This window comes from Sorex fumeus, unplaced genomic scaffold (assembly GCF_029834395.1).
Source record: "Sorex fumeus unplaced genomic scaffold, SorFum_2.1 ptg000126l, whole genome shotgun sequence".
NCBI lineage: Eukaryota > Metazoa > Chordata > Mammalia > Eulipotyphla > Soricidae > Sorex > Sorex fumeus.
The window spans coordinates 6931336-6952221 of record NW_026606183.1 but is presented as its reverse complement, the minus strand read 5'-3'; the positions used below and the strand labels follow the sequence as shown (position 1 = coordinate 6952221).

General features: G+C 47.1%; 1 protein-coding gene across 1 annotated transcript in view; it reads right to left on the bottom strand.

The window, feature by feature from the left end:
• LOC130045029 (zinc finger protein 688-like) overlaps positions 1-20886 on the bottom strand; it is a 107369-nt gene that overhangs the window by 24333 nt on the left and 62150 nt on the right. The window lies entirely within an intron of this gene.

Sequence of the window (20886 nt, the reverse complement as noted above, 5' to 3'; positions counted from 1 at the left end):
CTTTGGTTTTGGGTGAAGCTGGGCTGGGCTGTGCCGGATGCCCAAAGAATGATGAGACTCCTGCAAAAACCTGGATACCGGGGGGCTTGTGTCAGGTGGTTACACTGGAGCTGGTTTAAGGTGGTCAGATCCTGGGAATTTGGTGAGGGGCCATTCCCAGTAGAGCTGGGAACTGGGGTGGTGGTGCTGGGGCAGGAGGGGGGCGCCTGTGTACCAGGGATCAAGCCTGAGGCCTCATAGGTGCGAGGCATGTGCGCTACTGCTTGAAGGAAGAGTCAAAAGACTTCCTGATGGAGTGAGCGCAAGATCTGATGGGTCACTGGGGGTTGGCTGGAGCAATAGCACAGAGGGTAGGGCATTTGCCTTGCACGTGGCCAACCCGGGTTCGATTCCCAGCATCCAATATGGTCCCCTGAGCACCGCCAGGAGTGATTCCTGAGTGCATGAGCCAGGAGTAACCCCTGTACATCGCCAGGTGTGACCCAAAAAGCAAATGAATAAATAAATAAATAAAAGATCTGATGGGTCACGGGGAGGATCCTAGAGCCGAGGGCTTTCTGGCTTCAGCAGAAGCTGCAGGACTGGCTTGCAAGGCCTGTGTGTGGTCTGCTCTGTGTTTGGTGGCCAGGTGGACAAGAGGCTGGAGAAGAGGCCGGAAGAGCCGCTTGACTGGGGTTCTCTTCAGGGGTGGGCGACAGAGAGCGCTGCTCTCAATCTCCCAGATGTCCTTTATATCCAAAAAACATTCTTTTTTTGGATTTTGTTTTGATTTTTTGGGCCACAGGCAAGCACCCTACCTGCTGTGCTATTGCTCTGGCCCTTCCAACAAACACTCTTATTTTCTTTTTCTTTTTTTTTTTAGAATGCAAAATGGTTTTCCTTTCTTTCTTTTTTATTTTTCCTTATTTATTTATTTTTTAAGGAAACCCCAGAATGCAGTTTGTTTTTTTAATTTTTTTTATGTTGGAGTACTGCTATTTATTCAGCCACTCTTTTTTATTTTTGTAATTTTTATACATTTTATTTTCATAAAGTCGTTCACCGGTGGTTGGTGGGAGCAAGCAGAGAAGCTCTGTCCCTGGGTCTGCCGAGCCTGGAATCCAAGGTCTCAGAGAGTTCCGCTTATCTTGTTCTGTGGGTCTTCAGTAGTGCATGAGTCTCGGCCGGAGCTGCCACACGGGATGGAATTCTAATCAGGAGCCCCACCCTACCCTGCCCTGTCTGCTTCCATCAACCTCCCAGGGATCGAATTGCGCACAGGAGACCCACCCTACCCAGATAAATCCCCCACTGGCACTTCCACTATCGACACTACTTCCACTACCCAGCCGTCGCCACACTTCAGGACGCTTTCCGGACCGCGGCCGCACGACACATCATAAGACACTAAATAACCATCTTCCGGAATTGTCGTACCGTATTTGATAGGGTTCAAACATGGTAACACCTACAAGGGTGATTAGAGGTCGCCCCAAAAACCTCTATCCCTCTCGGAAAGACTGGCAAGCTACCGAGAGTATTCCGCCCGCACGGAAGAGCCTGGCAAGCTATCTGTTGTGTATTCCATATGCCAAAACCAGTAACTACAACTGGTCTCATTCATCTGCCCCTGAAGGCTTCACCGACATGGCAGCACTGAGAAGGATAAGAAAGGAGAGGCTGACAAAATCTCAAGGCCGACCTAGGCTGCCACAACGAAGGAAGACAAAAATGATCGTCTGTACTTTCAATGCACGTACGCTAGCATCAGATGCATCCATCGAGGACCTGATGGTACAAGCGCGAATGATCAAGTACGACATCATTGGTCTGACCGAGACAAGAAGGCACGAATCTCACCATGCCGTTTTCGACACTGGAGAAGAATTGTTCCTCGGAACATGCGATAAAAGAGGTGTCGGAGGCGTAGGTGTCCTTGTCAACACAAACTTGGCCAAGAGCATTGATTCATTCGAATGCCTAACAACCCGAATCGGACGTTTACATTTGAATAGATGTGGCTCACTGCCTGCAGTTTCTATCTTCGTTGTCTACGCACCAACATCTCATTATGATGAAAGAGAAATCAAGAAGTTCTACATGGAGCTAGAGAAGTTCTATAAAGAAGACCACACCGTCTACAAGATCATTGTGGGTGATTTTAATGCCAAGATAGGACCGAGAAGATCAGCTGAAGAACTTGACATCGGGACCCATGGCCTAGAATGGAATGAACAGGGTGAGAGACTGTCTGAGTTCATCATGTCGACCAAGACCATTCATGGTAACTCAAAGTTCCAGAAGGCAGAATCTAAACGTTGGACATGGGAGTCTCCCGGTGGACGATTCCACAATGAAATAGACCACATCATATTCAATCGATGGTTTTGCCTGACCGATGTCGCTGTTGTCCCAAAATTTCGAACGGGATCGGACCACCATCTCCTTCGTGCAAAATTCTACTTCACAGACCGGGGAGAAAGGGCTGCAAAGTTCAAAAAGAGAACTCCCAGAATGACCACCAACTGGGAACTCTTTGGTACTATTGTGGCAACATGGGAAGATGCCATTGTTGACAATATTGATGAGGAATACGATCGACTGGTTCAGCACCTCCATGAATGTGCGAGGAACGCCAAGAGAGAGATAGCCACAAAAAATCACCTATCTTCGAAAACTCTTGAGCTAATTCGCCAGCGTGGTTTGGCGCATGCCTCAGGCAACCGCAAGCTAACGTCCGAGCTCGAAAAGCAGTGCAGAGATGCGATCAAGGAAGACCTCAAAGAGAGAAGAGCAGAAGTACTGGTAGATGCGGCAGAAGCCGGGAAAAGTATTCGTAAGGCCCGCCTGTCCTTCGCCAACTACAAGACCAAGATGACTGCCCTCCGACGTCCTGATGGATCCATCACATCCTCCAGAACAGCAATGGAGAAGATTATCCATGACTTCTACTCAAATCTCTTCGATAGCCATGTCCACTTGCCGACATACCAAATTCCACAGGATGGATATGTCGTTCCCAACGTTCTCCCTTCCGAAATCCGACACGCCGTTTCATCGGTAAAGAAACAAACAGCACCCGGCCCAGACAAGGTCAGACCTGAACACCTGAAGAACCTGCTGTCAGTACTCATCAATACACTGGCTCGGCTCTTCACTCGCTACCTGTCTGAATGCAAGGTTCCGTCCCAATGGAAAACCAGCAGGACCGTACTACTGTTCAAGAAGGGAAACATCCATGACATTGGCAACTATCGCCCAATCTGCCTATTGTCTGTCATCTACAAGTTGTTCACTCGAGTCATCCTAAATAGGATTGGCAGAACACTAGATGAAGGACAACCATGCGAGCAAGCCGGGTTCCACAAAGGATTCAGCACCATCGACCATATCCACACGATAACCAAGCTCATTGAGGTTTCTCGGGAGTTCAAGATGCTGCTCTGTTTAACGTTCATTGATTTAAAGAAGGCCTTTGATTCTGTTGAGACAGAAGCGGTCATTGAAGCCCTAGCCAATCAGGGCATTCAAGCCCAATACATCAGGATCCTCCGTGAGCTGTATTGCGGATTCACTACCAGGATCTCACCATTCTACAAAGAAGTGATCGTTGATGTCAAGAGAGGGGTGCGGCAGGGTGATACCATTTCACCGAAACTCTTCAGTGCCACCCTCGAGAACATCATGCGACGACTGCAATGGGAAGGAATGGGAGTGAAGATAGATGGTCAGCAACTACACCACCTCCGCTTTGCTGATGACATTGTTTTAATAACACCAAACATCAGCCAAGCGGCACAAATGCTGGACGACTTTGACCGTGAGTGTGGAAAGGTAGGACTACAGCTGAATCTTACGAAGACAATGTTTATGAGAAACAGCCTCGTTCCTGACGCCCCATTCGCTCTCAATGGAACGACCATCTCCGAATGCAACAGCTATGTGTACCTAGGTCGAGAGGTCAACATGACAAATGACCTGGCACCCGAGCTGCGCAGGAGGAAGAGAGCGGCTTGGAACGCCTTCAAGAACGTCGAAGAATTAGCTAAGAGGACGAAGAACCTCCAGCTCCGGGCACATCTCTTTGATTCCACTGTTCTTCCTACATTAACATATGCCTCAGAGACCTGGGCCCTACGCAAACAAGATGAGAACACTATTCAGGTCTCCCAAAGAAGAATAGAAAGAGTTATGCTTGGAATATCACGTTTCACTCAAATGAGAGAAAGAATCCGGAGTTCTGACATCTGTTGATGATCAAGAATCAGGGACACTGTCTCATTTGCCAAGGTGTCGAAAATGAGATGGGCTGGTCACGTAATGAGGTTTAAAGACAACCGCTGGACTAGAGCTGTTACCAACTGGATTCCACGGGATGTCAAAAGACTGCGTGGCCGCCCACCTACCAGATAGTCGGACTTCTTCGTCAAGGTCATGAACGATCAGTTTGAGGCCCTTCATGTTCCCAGAGCGAACAGATGCCATTGGGCTACACTAGCACGCGACAGGTACAAATGGAGACGTTACTGGCGCCCGCTCAAGCAAATCGACGACTAACGGGAAGTTAAGTGATTAAGTGAAGTGAAAGTCGTTCACAATAGTTCATTACAGATAATATTCAAACACCCACCCAACCAGCAAGTATCTTCCAGCCACAATAAGAGGGAAGTGTGTAAAAGTTGCTGATTTCATTCTGGAACCCTTTAAGCCCGTATATAAGAGAATACAAGCAAGTATGTTAAAACCAAACACATGTGTGCTGCTTTAGGTACATCAGTGGGCTAGAGTAGGTTCCATGAATGCGACTGAGCACTCCAGGAAAAATTGCATCTCTCCCTTCTGGGAGCTTTGTTTTATAGTCTCTGGATCTTGACCATTGATGAGGTTACTTTGCGCCGGAGGCAGTTTGTGGGTGTGACTGCCAAGCTACTGGAAAACTGGGGATCTGGGTGGAGGAGGCCCAGTCCCGATTTGATTCGAGCAGGCTTGGAGATCTCAGCCACAGGTCCCGCATACCTGGGTTTCTCGGTTGGTTCCTTCATGGGTGAAGCTCATCTGAGCATGTGGAGAGTGGCCTTGAGCATGGCTGTGCCTGGGTTCTGGAGGTTTTCGGCTGCTGGGGCTGTGCTTGGGGCGGGGAGGGAAACTCAACCCGCTCCCCTCTGAGGGGGCCCCCGGTGAAGACAGCGTGGTGGGGGGGGAGGGGCAGGAGATTCTGCCAAACATTCTTATTTTCTTTTTCTTTCTTTCTTTTTTTTTTTTTTTTTTGGTTTTTGGGTCATACCCGGCGATGCTCAGGGGTTACTCCTGGCTCATGCACTCAGGAATCACTCCTGGCGGTGCTCGGGGACCATATGGGATGCTGGGAATCGAACCTATATCGGCCATGTTGGCTGTGTGCAAGGCAAATGCCCTCCCCGCTGTGCTATCGCTCCAGCCCCATCTTTCTTTCTTTCTTTCTTTCTTTCTTTCTTTCTTTCTTTCTTTCTTTCCTTCCTTCCTTCCTTTCTTTCTTTCTGCCAAACATTCTTATCTTCCTTCCTTCCTTCCTTCTTTCTTGGGGGGCACACTGGGTATTGCTTGGTTCTGCCAAACACTCTTATTTTCCTTTCTTTCTTTCTTTCTTTCTTTCTTTCTTTTTTTTTTTTTTGGGTCACACCCGACGATGCTCAGGGGTTACTCCTGGCTCATGCACTCAGGAATCACTCCTGGCGGTGCTCAGGGACCATATGGGATGCTGGGAATCGAACCTATATCGGCCATGTTGGCTGTGTGCAAGGCAAATGCCCTCCCCGCTGTGCTATCGCTCCAGCCCCATCTTTCCTTCTTTCTTTCTTTCTTTCTTTCTTTCTTTCTTTCTTTCTTTCCTTCCTTTCTTTCTTTCTGCCAAACATTCTTATTTTCTTTCTCTTTCTTTCTTCTTTCTTTCCTTCCTTCCTTCCTTCCTTCCTTCCTTCCTTCCTTCCTTCCTTCCTTCCTTATTTTGGGGAGCACACTGGGTGTTGCTCAGGGGTTACTCCTGACTCTGCACTTAGGAATTACTCCTGGAAGTGCTTGGGGAACCATCTGGGATGCTGGGGATCAAATCTGGGTGGGCCACATGCAAAGCAACTGCCCTACCCTTTGTACTATGTCATTGACCCCAAATACTCTTATTTTCAATACTGCAAGAAGCGCTTCTCTGGGATTCCATATCCCGAGGTTTCCCCAGTTCTGTCATTTATCACGTTGAATTTCTTCTTGTCCATGGTTTCCCCTCCCCACCAGGACCCTCACCTTATGATGTTCCATGAACCTGAGTCCCCAGTGCAGAGAGAGCCCTTGAAAGTATCTGGCAAGTGAATTGATAGAATGTAATGAGGGAGTGGTCAACACCCTATATTGGCATAAAGATAAAGAGAATGCTCTGCAGTTCCCACCTTTATGACTGTGCTCATCTACTTTTTATGCAAATCATTGCGTGGATAAACAATGTAACTAAAAAAGAGTCAGACTCAGACACTGTTCTCTAATAAGAATGCAACATGTACCTAGTAATGATGTACACAGTTCAGGAAATATCCTCTCCCATTAAAAAAATGTACACAACAACAACAACAACAACAAAATGTTTATGAGGTGAAGAAGAGGGAGAGAGGGGGGCTGGAACGATAGCACAATGGGTAGGGCATTTGCCTTGCAAGTAGCTGACCGGGTTCCATTCCCAGCATTCCATATGGTCCCCTGAGCACCGCCAGGAGTAATTCCTTAGTGCAGAGCCAGGAATAACGCCTGAGCATCGCTGAATGTGACCCAAAAAGAAAAAAAAAAACCTGCCACGCTGTCAACGGTGTCGCCCACGTAGCAACCTGCTAAGGTGACCTGGGCCTGGCCCAGGCCCCGCGGGAAAGGGAGGTTCGCGACCTTTGGGTCTATGCCTCCGGCGCCCCCCTTTTTCTTATCCTGCTTTGTGTGCTTCTGTGGCACTTTGGTATGTGGCTCTTCTGCATCCCGGATGGAGTTTATAATGGTTGCCTGCCAATTTTACTTATAAGTTAGGTATTTAGAATTAATAGGTAGAAGCTTTGTAGTTATAGTTTGTTTTTAATCATTGTGAAATCTGTAGGAAACTAAGGAGATGTTAGGTTCGACAAAGGTCAGGAGTCATAAGTGAAACCAAACAATAACAGGAGCCAGAAAAACCGCCAAATATTGTGGCTGAAACAATTAGATTCTTAGCATACAGTACAGCCCTTAATTTCAAGCAAGGGCGCCTAACATAAAAGAAAACAATAAGTTACCGTATGAGAGAATGAGGGACATTGTGAAACCTTTATCCCCCCATACAAAAACTGGTCTAAGCACATACATCCTGGAGTTTATTAACAGAAAAACAAAGTGTTGCAACCCAATATATGGGAAGATCCGAGACCCTTCCTGGATTGTGATGTGTGGTTAAGACCCTGTCAGATGAGAACAAAAGTTGCTGAAGAAAAACAATGATAGAGAACTCTGTAGAAAGGGGAACCATGGTTAGACATTAAATCCTGTGTAATCACTGTAAAGAATTCATAGGTAAATGTTTTGTCCTAATTTAAAGCAGGAAGTGTATTAAGGAAGTGTTTTTGTCCCTCGATATTTTTTGGAATATGTCACCAATAAGTAACCACGATATGATGTAATGTCCAATTGTATTCTGGCCCTTTGTTCTATGATTTTGCCTTGATTGTATAAAAAGGAACTCTGTGCTCAGTAAATTTGCAGCAGCACTCAGCCTCACTTGTGTTGGTGTCTGTCTGTCATCGCCGAATCTCCTGCTTTCCTGTAAACCTTCTCCCACGTTCCCTCAGCCTGGTGGTTCCCGACCGAGCCAGTCTGCGGCAAAAACCCAGAAGAAGAGGGAGAGAGGTGGAGAGAGCCTTCCTGCATGACTTAGGCACGCATGACGTGACTAAGTTGTAGCACACTGTTTGGTGATTTTTTTTTCTACTTATGACATGACAATATTCTTATCTAGCGGATGATATGCCTCTAAAGGATGAATAATAGCCTACGAAAGGATTTACTTAACCTGAATTAATTATAAATTCATGTAACTACCTTTCTAGTATTTTTGGAATTTTTGTTTACTTCCTTAAATTTGTTTTCATTTCTTCATATTTTTGTTTTCTTAGGGCCACCCCAGCAGTGCTGGAGACCACCAGGGCTGTGCCCCTCAGTGCTCTACATGCCACAGGGTGCCCGGGATTGATCCTGTGTTGGGGGGCCTGCAAAACCACTCTCCGGCCCGCGGAGGTGGCCCTAGGATCCGTAGGTGCAGGGAAGGACCAACCGAATGAACACAAGACACAAGAGACAGAGTATAGTTTAGAAACAGAGAGAAAAAGGGACAGGCTTTATTGAGGCATACAGGCTGTTTATATAGGGTCTGGGATAGCCCAGTCACAAGCAGAAGCAATATAACCATACATGGTAAGGTCAGCAACAAGAGCTTTACCTAACATTCAAGGTAGACATTTGTACATCAAAGGGTCTTGTGGCAGTAGGTGCATCCTGAGCTTTACATTTGTATATCAAAGGGTCTTAGGGCAGTAGATGCATCCTGGAGGTTACTATAGATAAGGCCAGATAAGATAACTGTCAGCCTGATGTTATGTGGCTATAGATCAGGCATCCGCTGAGGTCAGGAAGCCCTGGGAGACTGTCACCAATGTCTGTCCCAAGCAGTTCCTAACATGGGAACCACGGCTAGGGTCTATGAGAGGGCTCTTGGCTTCCCACAATCCTGGGTCTTTGTGCTTGCCAAGTATGTGCTATGGCTCTCTGAGCTACTTTCCTGGGCCTCTTTTCTGCCTCTTGTTTTTTGTTGGGGAGATACACCCAGTTGTGCTCAGTGCTTTCTCCTGTATCTGCACTCAGGGATCACTCCTGGCAGGCTCGGGGGACCATAGGGGGTGACAGGGATTGAACCTAAGTCAGCCATGTACAAGGCAAGTGCTCTACCTGCTGTCCTTTTGCTCTGGCCCCAGCCCTTTTCTGCCTCTTAAAAGATTTCCTTGGGACTGGAGTGATAGCACAGCGGGGAGGGTGTTTGCTTTGCACACAGCTGATATGGATTCGACTCCCAGCATCCCATATGGTCCCCTGAGCACCTCCAGGAGTGATTCCTGAGTGTAGAGCCAGGAGTGACCTCTGAGCATCACCAGGTGTGACCCAAAAAGTAAAAAAAAAAAAAAAAAAAAAAAGATTTCCTCAACCATTCTCATGGCATTTATTTTGGAATTTTAGGAGGGTAATTGAAATAGGAGCTCTATGGGTAGGCAGGGACTGGAGCTGTGATCTGGGGAACTCCGGGGAAGTTGGGAAACAAGACCCCACTGAATTCAGTTCTCCATCTGAATTTCTGCTTTCAGAAGTGGGCTTCGAGAGTAAAGAAAACAGGCTCTTCCTGGTCATCTCTGCAGCATAGAACCAGGTTCGAAGCACGAAGCCGCAGAGGAGCAAAGTTACATATAATACAGGAAAGGCTTTGCCCATAGGTGGAGGTGCTGGGTCAGTGGGTCTCTGAGAAGTCCTGAGCTTCCTGTCTCTGGGGGTGTGTAAGCAGGGCCTGACGGAGGGTGTGATACTGATACAAGGGACTTTGTGCTGCGGGGAGCATTAATTTAAGTGATATTGGTCAGGTCGAAAAACTATAAAAATTTGTTATTATGCTATAATCCAGAGGCTCCCAGACTAACTTGGCCTACCACCATCTTTTCATAAAAGCATCACTGGGGGCTGGAACAATAGAAAAAAAAATCATCACTGGGCACCCCTTGGAAAGCTACTTTCTTTCAGTGAACAAACAAAGCACTCCCAATGGCACCCTAATCAACTTCAGCACCTCCCCCCAACACCATTCCAGCACTGCCCAGGACAGTCTCAGCCACTTTGGGAAGCACTGCTTTAGTCCAAGTCATACAAGATGGCGTGGCAAAGTTGGCGTGACGCCTTAGAGGACTCGGAGATTGTGACAAGAGGGGACATGTATCCAGGCCATGGGCCGGCTTGTGAGGGATGAAGAAAGAGGCTAGGGAAGATCTGGGGAAGTTATGGAGTGATGATGAGTTTTGTCCCAGGTGACAGAGAACTTGTGGTGCCTCTGCCCAGCCCAGCTACCTTTTCTGGATCAGGACACCCCTTTCCAGGGGGAAGGGACGATAGCCTGATGATGGTTTGCTGTTGCATTGAGAACCTGCTCCCTGGTCTTGCTGGCTAGATAACGTGGGCGCCAGACTCCTGCTGGCCATAGTCTCCCTCCTAAAGGTCTGGAAACGCAGGGGCTGAAAAGCCAGTGCAGTAGCAAATAAAGCACTTGCTTGACACGCGGTTCACAGTTCGACCCCATACGGTCCTCCAGCACCTCTAGGAGTGACCCCTGAGCACTGAGTTAAGAATAAGCCCTGAGCACTGCTTGGCATAACCCAAACACAAGCAAACAGAAAACCAAAAGATGGAAACGCAGAGGTCACAGAGTGTGAGGTTAAGTAAAGTGGAGATGAGACTGCTCTGGGGGAGAAAGGTTGGTGGCGGGTGATTAAAGGAACATTTTTAGCAGGGGCCACACCTGGCAGTGCTCCGGGCTCTGTGCTCAGGGATGGCTCCTGGTGGGGCTCAGGAACCATAGGGGGTGCCAGGGATTGAACCTGGGAATATTTATATATTTTTATTTATTTATTTTTTAATTTTATTTTTGGCATTTTGGGTCACACCCGGCGATGCTCAGGGGTTCCTCCTGGCTCTGTGCTGAGGAATTACTCCTGGAAGTGCTCAGGGGACCATATGGGATGCTGGGAATAGAACCCGGGTCAGCTGCATGCAAGGCAAACGCCCTACCCACTGTGCTATCACTCCAGTCCCGATATATATATTTTCAAAGCTGGGACTAGAGAAATCATTCCAGAGAGGTGGCTTAAAGGGCAGCCAGAGTTCTGTGCTGGGCTCCCGGAGCCTCAGAGCACCGCAGGGTATGACCCCAAAACAAGACGTTACTTGTGCATCCTGGAACCCCAACCGCCCCAAGGACACATGTAACATGTTGTATAACTCGAAGCAGAGAGACATTCTCCATAAGTGCCACATTTCCCCTCTGCTTGGCCTTGAGAGGGCAACAGGCCAATCGCAAGAATTGCTGTAGCCAGCTCTCAGCTGCAGAATGACAGCCCAGGGCTGAGGCAGGGAGGGGGGCATGGGCAAAATTAGTGGAGCAGCTCACGGACGTTGGACCTTGGTGAAAGCTGAGTGGGGGGGTGCGAGCAGTAAGGCACTCCTGGGTGTCAGCATGATTAGGTGGTTATGATAATACGGTTTCTTTGCTTCACGTTTGACTGAGGGTGCTGAGATGAAGTATGTGATAGTACAGAGGAAGGAAGTGAAACCCAAGAGGTAAGATTTGTCAGCACAGCACAGCCACCAAACACTGCCCAGATCTGCTTTCTGAGGTTCTGGTCTTGGTTTCTGTGCTCCCTTCGGCCACAAAACCCAACTCTGGGTCCAGAGGCTGGAGGTGACAACCTGGGATGCAGTAACCTAGGGAAAGTGGGACCATGGGCTGCCCCCCTGAGAGAAGCGCCTGGGGTGTGTTCAGTCAGTGCTCCCTCAGAAAGGCCGCTAGAGTTTCCACAACTTCAGAACACTCTAGGCCGAGAGACCCTGAGGACTTTGGATGAGGTGGTGGCCTGAAGCAGTGCTGGCCCTTCAGGGACCTCCCTGGGGACCAGCCTCTTTCTCACGGGAGTTTCTTGGGAAAAGCGGAAGAGCGCTGAGGTGGCCCGGATGTTTCAGAGTCATTCTAACCAACACAGTCGAGTCACTGCACCCAGGAGGAAGTGGTGGGTGGAGAGCTCGGGCCAGGGCACAGCAGATGGTAGCTGGTGGCATTTGTGCAGCCCCAACCATGCCCAGGAGCTATTGCAGCTCAGATGGCTTCTTTCTTTCCTTCCTTCCTTCTTTCTTTCTTTCTTTCTTTCTTTCTTTCTTTCTTTCTTTCTTTCTTTCTCTCTCTCTTTCCTTTCTTTCTTCCTTCCTTCCTTCCTTTCTTTCTTTCTCTCTCTCTCTTTCTCTCTCTCTCTTTCTCTTTTTTCTTTTTGCTTTTTGGGTCACACCCAGTGGTACTCAGGGGTTACTCCTGGCTTTGCACTCAGGAAATACTCCTGGCGGTGCTCAGGGGACCATATGGGATGCTGGGATTAAACCCGGGTTGGCCACGTGCAAGGCAAAGGCCCTACCTGCTGTGCTATCACTCAAGCCCCTCTTTCTTTCTTTCTCTCTTTTCTTTCCTTCCTTCCTTCCTTCCTTCCTTCCTTCCTTCCTTCTTTCTTTCTTTTTTTCTAGGCGGGTCACACCCAGTGATGCTCAGGAGTTACTCCTGGCACTGCACTCAGGAATTACTCCTGGAGGTGCTTAGGGAACCATATGGGATGCTGGGGATCAAACTCGGGTTGGCCATGTGTGAGGCAAATGCCTTGTACTATCTCCCTTGCCCCTCCTTCGCTCTCTTTGGGAGAATAGTTTTCTGTTTCAAAAATCTTGAGTTTGGTCGGTGGGGGAGGGGGGGTCAGGTGCTTGCTTGATATGTGGCTAAACCACTTTTGATCCCCAGCACCCTAGATGGTCCCATGAGTCTGCCAGGTGTGAACTGCCAGTACAGAGCCAAACTAAGCCCTGAGCACCTTTGGGTGTAGCCCCAAATCAACCAACCAAACAAACAAAATCTAGATCTTGGAGAGCAAAAGGCCTGGAAACCAGGAGAGTCCCAATCATTCAGTCAGTCAGTATTGAAGGACTGAAAAACTTGGCTTGTGAGGCCCCAGACATTAATTTAGATACTGGGGACATGTAATTAAAACAACAACAACAACAGCAACACACACACACACACACATATACAAAAACAGCAGCAAAATGCTAATGCCTGGGGAGGGCGGAGCTTACAGTTTGGTGGGGAAGATGGAGAGAGAATTGGGTAAATCAGTAAAGGAGAGAGCTTAAGTCAACAGTGCTGAGGGAGCAAAGATCTCAAAGAGAGAAAGGGATGAGTCAGAAAAGTTCCCAGGGAAGTCAAGCTTGAGAACAGCCTGGTGCAAAGGCCAGAGGCAAAGGCAAGCCGAGTGGGCTGGGAGGAGAGGGTGGGAGGGTCGGGAGCCAGGAGCTAATGAACTCCTGGTACTTTCCACGCCCACAGGGAGAACTTTGTTCTTGAGTAAATGGGGAGCCACTGGAGAACTTTGAGCAAGACTGTGAAGTGACCTGATTTGTATTCTAAGGGGACTCTAGCCCTCTGCATGGATAGACGTAACAGGACCCCAATCAGGGGCTTGCTGCAAGGTCCAGGTGAGATGTCCATGGCTTGAACCAGGGAATGAGCTGGTAAGGATGAGGTAAATCACCTGATTCTCACTCAGTGCTTTCAATTGAGCCTAAGAAAAAGCAGAGGGAGGGGGCCAGAAATGACAGTATAGAAAATAGGGCACTTGCCAGGGTTCCATCCCCAGCACCCCATTTGGTACCCCAGTCCCCGCCAGGAGTAATCCTAAATGCAGAGCCAGGATTATTGCCAGGTAAGGCCCTAACCAAAGGAAAAAACAAGAGGGAGGGAATTCCAATCCTTTGACGAGGACAAACTGTGCTTCAGGCAGATGTCCACTCGAGAGAGGCCTTTGTCCCTGCTCTTCTGGAATGACATGTTGGGGTCCATTTCCTGGTCCTGTACGCAAGAAGTCAGAGCAAGCAGAGCTGCCAGGTGCTGACGTCCTGAGTTCAGTGCCCTGAGCGGGGCTTTGAGCCTGGTGTGCCCAGCTGTCAGCCACAGGGCTGCTCCATCCTGCCATGACCTTCTGCAGAGAGCACCTCTGAAACAGCCTCCCACTGCACCCCCTGGGACACCCCTGGGAGCTTCTGGTTCTGGGTCATGAGAGGTACCTCGGACCTGAAGCCATGCCAAGAAGCCAGACTTGAAGGGCCTAAGCCACTCAAGTACTGCCGCTAGGGCGTTTGTCTTGCAGCGCTGCTGACCTGGGTTTGATTCCCAGCATCCTACATGGGCTCCAGAGCACCACCAGAAGTGATTCCTGAGTGCACAGCTCTGGAATAACCCCTGAGCATCACCTGATGTGACCCCAACACAAACAAACAAAAGTAGTCAGACATGATGTGTGTCGGCAAAAGGGGTATTATCAAGGTTTTGAAATCTAAGAGCGAATCCAACAGCCACTAGGCTAGTGGAGTTCACGTTTGATCCCAGCACTAAGTGGTGCCCTCAAACCAAAAGTAAAATAAAATAAGAAAGGAAGTCCTAACATTTGCAACAACATGGATGGGCCTAGAAGGTATTATGCTCTGTGACAGATACTGTATGATTTTACTTCCATGTAGAATTTTTTGGGGGTAGAGGTTGTTTTCGTTCCGGTGTCATACCCAGCAGTGTTCAGGCAAGAGCACTATCCACTGTATTATCTCTCTGGCTCCACATGAGAATTTTTAAACAGAAAAAAAAAACCACCAAAAAAACAAACAACCTCCCCCCATCTCCCCCCCCACAAAAAAAACCCAAAAACAAAATCAAGAGCAGCTCCTATGTACAGAAACCAGACTGGGGGTTATCAGAGAAATGGGTGAGGGGCAGTCGAAGCTTCTTAACAACTTAACTTCTTGCAACTTAATCCAACTTAACCTCACTGAACTATTTCTACTACCCCCCCAAATAAAATTTAAGAACAATTTTTTTTCTTTTTGGGTCACACCTGGTGATGCACAGGGGTTATTCCTGGATCATGCATTCAGGAATTACTGCTGGTGGTGCTTGGGAGACCATATGGGACGCAGGGAATCGAACCCGGGTTGGTGTGTGCAAGGCAAATGCCCTACCCAATGTGTTATCACTCCAGCCCCAAATTTAAGAACATTTTTGCACTGATAAGGGTCCCATGTCCTTGGCCATTCAGTATCAACTAGTGGAGACTGCAGGAGAATCCATTTTGATCTCGGTCCTCCTTGGTCTTCATCATCATGGTTAAATACACATCCACCTGACATTTCTCTGCTGCTTTCTGTTCTGGCAAAGTATGTTCATTTGTGCAGTCTTGGCTCCTCATAAATGTATATGAGTTTCCTGAAAAATTACTAGCATATCCATAAGCTGTTATGTCACTCGGTTTCTGCTGGGCATAAAACCAGACCTCTACTCCCTCCCTCCCTTCCTCCCTTCCCCCCTCTCTGTTTGTGTGCAGGTTTTGAACCACATCAGCAGTGCTCAGGCCTTACTCCTGGGAGGCTCAGGGGACTACATGGAATGCCGGGGATTGAACTCAGATTGGCCACATGTAAGGCACACTCCATACCGACTGTTCTATCACTCCAGCCCCCTCTTCCCTCTCTTTGAGGCCATTTTCCAGCCTAGGCAGGTAGCCGTCCTTCGCAACTTAAGTTGTCCTTAGCAATAAAACTCTCGTTCCTGTGCATTTGTTCCTGTGCCTTGTCTGGGAAGACAGGGGTCTAGAAGCACAATTTCCAGATACAAAAAAAGGCCAAGTCTTGTGGTTGTAGTGTACAGCAACCGTCCCTGGAGTTAGCCACACTTCAGTGTGTGTGTGAAAGTTGCTGAGAGAATTCATATCAAAATCTGGGAATGGGGCGGCACAGGGATCCCTCAGTCAGATTCCTAAGCTGGACAATCAAACACAATATCAGACAGATGAGGGAGAAAAAGCCAAATTTTGTACCATATATGGAGAATTCTGCATGTCACTTCTAAAGCACATGGGACAAAGCAGGGACGTATAAGCTCTGCTAAGGGATTTGGAGTGTCAAGGAGAAAAAAGGGTGTTGCTCACAATGAGGAGAGTGACTTCAGATGACAAAAACCTGTCTCAGATTTCTCTGATCAAGAAGTTCTTTTTGGGGCTGGAGAGACAGTACAGCAGGCAGGGCTTGCCTTGCATATGGCAGTGTTCAACCCTGACACCATAGATGATCTCCTGGCACTGCCAGGAGTGATCCCTGAGCACAGAGCCAGGGGTAAGCTCTGAGCACCTCTGGGTGTGGTCCAAAAACAAAAACAAAAAAAAGGAAAAAGTTTTTCTTTTTTTTTCTGAATAGATCTCTTAATCTAGGTAAACGGGTAAACCACACTCAAAGTTGTTGTTGTGGCCACGCCCAGTAGAGTTGGGGGGCACAGTTGACTCAGAGGATGGTCCCCAGGACCTTGCAAGGCATGTACTCTACCACATGCTTTGTTGACCATGCGACCCCTCCTGTCCTTAATCCCCAAATCATGGTGGCACATGTGAGGAAAGGTGTCCTATGGCAGACATCTTGGGACCCTTCATCAGGGGGGCTATATTTTGGATGCTCAGGGATCACTACTGACTGTGCTTGGGGACTGTGTTTGGTGTCGGAGATCAAACTTAGGTCGGCTGCATGCAAGGCAAGTATCTTCCCAGCCCCCACCTTGGGACCTTTATAGAAAGTGATCTTATATGTTGAATATGGTCTAAAGGAAAATCTTCAAATTGGAGATGGTTTATTTGGCTATGTATTCTGGGTTAGGTGTTTGTGGTAAGATAATTAGAGTTTTCCCAAACAGGTTCAACCTGTATGTTTAACAAAACAAACTAGTATTTTTTTTTTGTCATGAAGCATGTTCGCAACTGTTAACAGTGACTATTTTGAGAGTTAAGAGTGGAAGGCAAATAGGGCCTGAGTGATAGCACAGCAGGTAGGGCATTTGCCTTGCACGTGGTCGACCCAGGTTCGATCCCCAGCATCCCATGTGGTTCCCCAAGCACCTCCAGGAGTAATTCCTGAGTGCAAAGCCAGGAGTAACCCCTGAGCATCGCTGAGCATGACTCAAAAAGGGAAAAAAAAAAGAGTGGGTGGCAAATAGGGCCAGAGTGATAATACAGCGGGTAGGGCGTTTGCCTTGCACGTGGCCGACCTAGGTTTGATCCTATATGGTTCCCCAAGCACTGTCAGGAGTAATTCCTGAGTGCAGAGCCAGGAGTAACCTCTGAGCCTTGCTGGGTATGACCCAAAAAGCCAAAAAAAAAAAAAAAAGAGTGGGAGGCAAATGTTCAAAGAGTGGTTTTATCATTTTACTTTATACATTGCTGTACTGTCTATATTTTATTTATTGATTGATTTGGGGGCTACACCTGGCTGGGCTCAGAGCTTACTCCCGGCTTTGTACTCAGGAATCACTCCTGGTCAGTGTGGGTGCCAGGGACTGAACCCCAGCTGGCCACGTGCAAGACAAATGCCCAACCCACTGCACCATTGCTCTGGTTTCTGTACTGTTTAAATTTTAAAATGTTCTTTTTATGCTAATATCCAAGGCCAGGGAAAACAGGGGCCAGGAGGACTGGTCAATGGTCAGAAGCTGGCCAAAGAGTGTGTATGGGACAAAGGGCAGTTAGAATAGAGAAGGGACCAGTATGACAATAATAGTTGGAAATGATCATTTTGGACAGGAACTGTGTGCTAAAAGTAGGTAAAGAGAAGAAAAGTGCCTGCCGTAGAGGCAGGCAGGGATGGGTGGCGGGAGGGAAACTGGAGACATTGGTGATGGAAAATGTACACTGGTGAAGGGACGGGTGTTGGAACACTGTATGTCTTAAATCTAATCATTTGTAATTTTGTATCTCACTGTGATTCAATAAAAAAAATTTAGCAAAAAATAAAGTGTTCTTTTTTTGATTTTAAAACAAAAAAATTTGGTTTGATATAAGTGAGAATTTCTGAATCGTGAATCAAAGAAATCCCGATTGCCTGATTCTGAGTTTGGAAAAAATTATTTGGCATCAGGTACTAAGAGGAGCCAACTCTCGTGGCACATCTGCCTGGTGCTGGTGCTGGTGGGTTATGGTGGGCCCACTGTCGGGGATCAGCACCGGAAAGGAGTCTGCAGGCTGTCAGGATGTGCTCGCAACCCCGGGAGAATCCAAAGGCACCCCCCACCATCTCACAAACTAATGCACTTCCTCTGCTCTTTTGTGTTTTTAATATTTTTAGTTTTCTTAAATTACGCAAGTCTTACATCCTCATTGTAAGACAAATGCAGACAATGGAGAAATGTGTGCAGCCTCTTTGTCCATCTGAGCAGGACAACGTCCAGAGTTGGGTCGTGTGTTTTTTCAGATTGAGTTTACATGCATAATTTCATTTTCCCAACTTTTTTTAGATGTTTCTCGTGTACTACACACAACACACAATTTTAAATGATACAATCCCGGGTTTTTAAAGTATTATACAGAGTTGTGCAATGAAACCACTAATCTGATTCCAGAATATTTCCTGACACCAAAAAAAAAAGACCATAAATAGTCCCTCCTTACTCACCCACGCCCTCCTATCCTGCAACCACTAACCGACCATCTGCCTCTGTAGATTTGCTTCTTCTGGAAGTGCCATTTAATGGAACAATATAATATATAGTTTGTGGCCTGCTTTTCTCACTTAGCATATTTATCTTTCCATATCCATATCATGTATCTGTCTATTCACGACTGAATAATATTCCATTATATATACCACACTTTATTTATCTGTTAGTTTACGGATAGTTAGGTTGGGCCCAGTTTGGGTTTAATATGAATAAATAACACTGCCAGGTACATTCATGTGTTTTTATATGAACCCAAGTTTTTAAATCTTTTTAGTATATACCTAGAGAGGACTAAAATTCTTTGCTCAGCTCTGAGAAGCTGAAAGTCTAAGGCCTTTGGAGGGGCTAGAGTCAGAAGGAGGCCTGCCTTGTTCTAGAAGAAGTCATGAAGAAAAATCCATATGCAGTAGAGAAATCCATCACTTTCCCATGTCAACTGCTGTCCAGAAGGGAGTGACAGGAAAATCACCAACTAGTACCCAGCCAAGAATTTCCTTCCCTTCCCATCTTGCCTTCATGTGTAGACAATACTCTTAAGTCAGAACAACCAGCACAGTTTGACACCTTATACTGTACAAATGTAAAACATCCCTGTTAGAACTTACTGCAATGTTTTTGAATGCTGTTCTGTTTGATGTAGACAGTGATTGATTACTCCCTTTCTTTCCTAGGTATGCTAGCTCACCAAAGCTTGTCACTGAATGAACAGTTCTCTTAAACCTGGTACTCAAGACTGATTGTCTAATCAACTTTGTTTGACTATTTTTTTTTTCATTTCCTCTTTTCTAATTCCTTAATTTTGATTTTCATTGAGACTTTTTTTTTTGTTTTGGATTTTTGGGTCAAACCTGTCAAGGCTCAGGGTTTGCTCCTGGCTCTGCACTCAGGAATTACTCCTGGTGGTGCTTGGGGAACCTTATAGGATGCTGGGGATTGAACCCGAGTCAGCTCATGCAGAGAAGATGGAAGTACCTGCTGTACTATCTCTCTGGCCCCACTCTGAGACTTTTTAGTCTAGGAATTGCTCATTCATATGATAACTCTTCCCACCAACCTCACAGTGCACAGGTCCTGATTTTGTGACCTCCTCACCAAGACTTTGTTTTTCGGTGATGTTGGGAATCGATGCCAGTTTTTGCATGAGGAAGGGACGCTCTCTACCGCTGAGCCACATCTTCCATCTATTTTCTATTTTCATCCTGCCGTCTTAGTGAGTATAAAGTAGTACCTTATTTTGGTTTTGATTTGCATTCATTCCAATAATGATTATGTTAAGCATCTTTTCATATCTTTAGTAACTGCTCATGCATGATCTTTGGAGAAATGTCTAAGTTCTTTAACCATGAAAGAAATTGGGTTTATTATTGACACAAGGCTCTTACATATTCTGGATACAAATCCTGTGTCAAGGTGCTAGAGCGCTAGTACATAGTACAGTAGGTAGAACATATGCCTTGTACCTGGCCAATGCGGGTTTGATCTCTGGCATCCCATATTACCCCCTAAGCACCACTAGGAGTAATTCCTGAGTACAGAGTCAGGAGTAACTCCTGAGCATCACTGGGTATGACCCAAAAAGCCAAAAAAAAAAAACAAATCCTATCTTGATATATTATTTCCTAATATTTTCCCCTACTCTCTGGAATTTTTGTTTCTTTTTGAGGGGGTGGATTCTCTTGGTGGTGGGGGGGGGGCGTGGGATACCTGTCCCTGTGCTCAGAGATCACCCCTAGTGGTGCTCAGGAGTCACTCTTGGCATTTCTAAGGGAACCATATGCAATGCCAGTGACTGAACAGGGTCAGCCACACACAAGGCAAGAGCCTTGTTCATTTTATAGAATTAAAATGAGTTACTAAATCCTCTGTTACGTAACATTTGGGGGGGTTGCTTTTTCATGCTTGGTTTGGTACGGGGGCCACACCTGGCAATGCTCAGAGGTTACTCCTGACCCAGTGTGGAGGGATCATGCAGAGTGACAATCAAACCCAGGACCTTCCACAAGCAAATCATTGGTTCCAGACTTCTGAGCTACCTCCCAGTCTGGTCACTTGCTCCTTTTCATTAGTAATGGGTCTGGGATCTCCGGTTCCTTCGGGTGACTCAGCATTCCAGGGTGTAGAAACTAGCCGAATGAGCCCGTCCACTCCTGAGCATCATAGAATCTTAAGTTTGTGCAGTACCAGTGGCTCCAGGCACCAGAAGTAGTCACTGACCCAGCACTTCCTGGGTTCTCAGTCTCTCCTGGCTGGGAGCAGAGTCCCCCAGGCAGGGGTTTGCTTTCCTCTCTCACTCCCTGTACCCCTCATGAGTCCCAGGGCCAAGCACACAGGAGGGTTGGAGCAGTGGAGACAACTGCTTCTTCTCATTGGCGATATGCAAACTTAAAACAGGCAGGGAAGCAGGAAATGTTTAACCTGCTTGCACTTCCTTTCCTGTGGTTTCACCACCCCTATAAGCACTCCCTCCCACCAACACTTGTCACCCGGCTAAAACCTTGGTGTGAAAG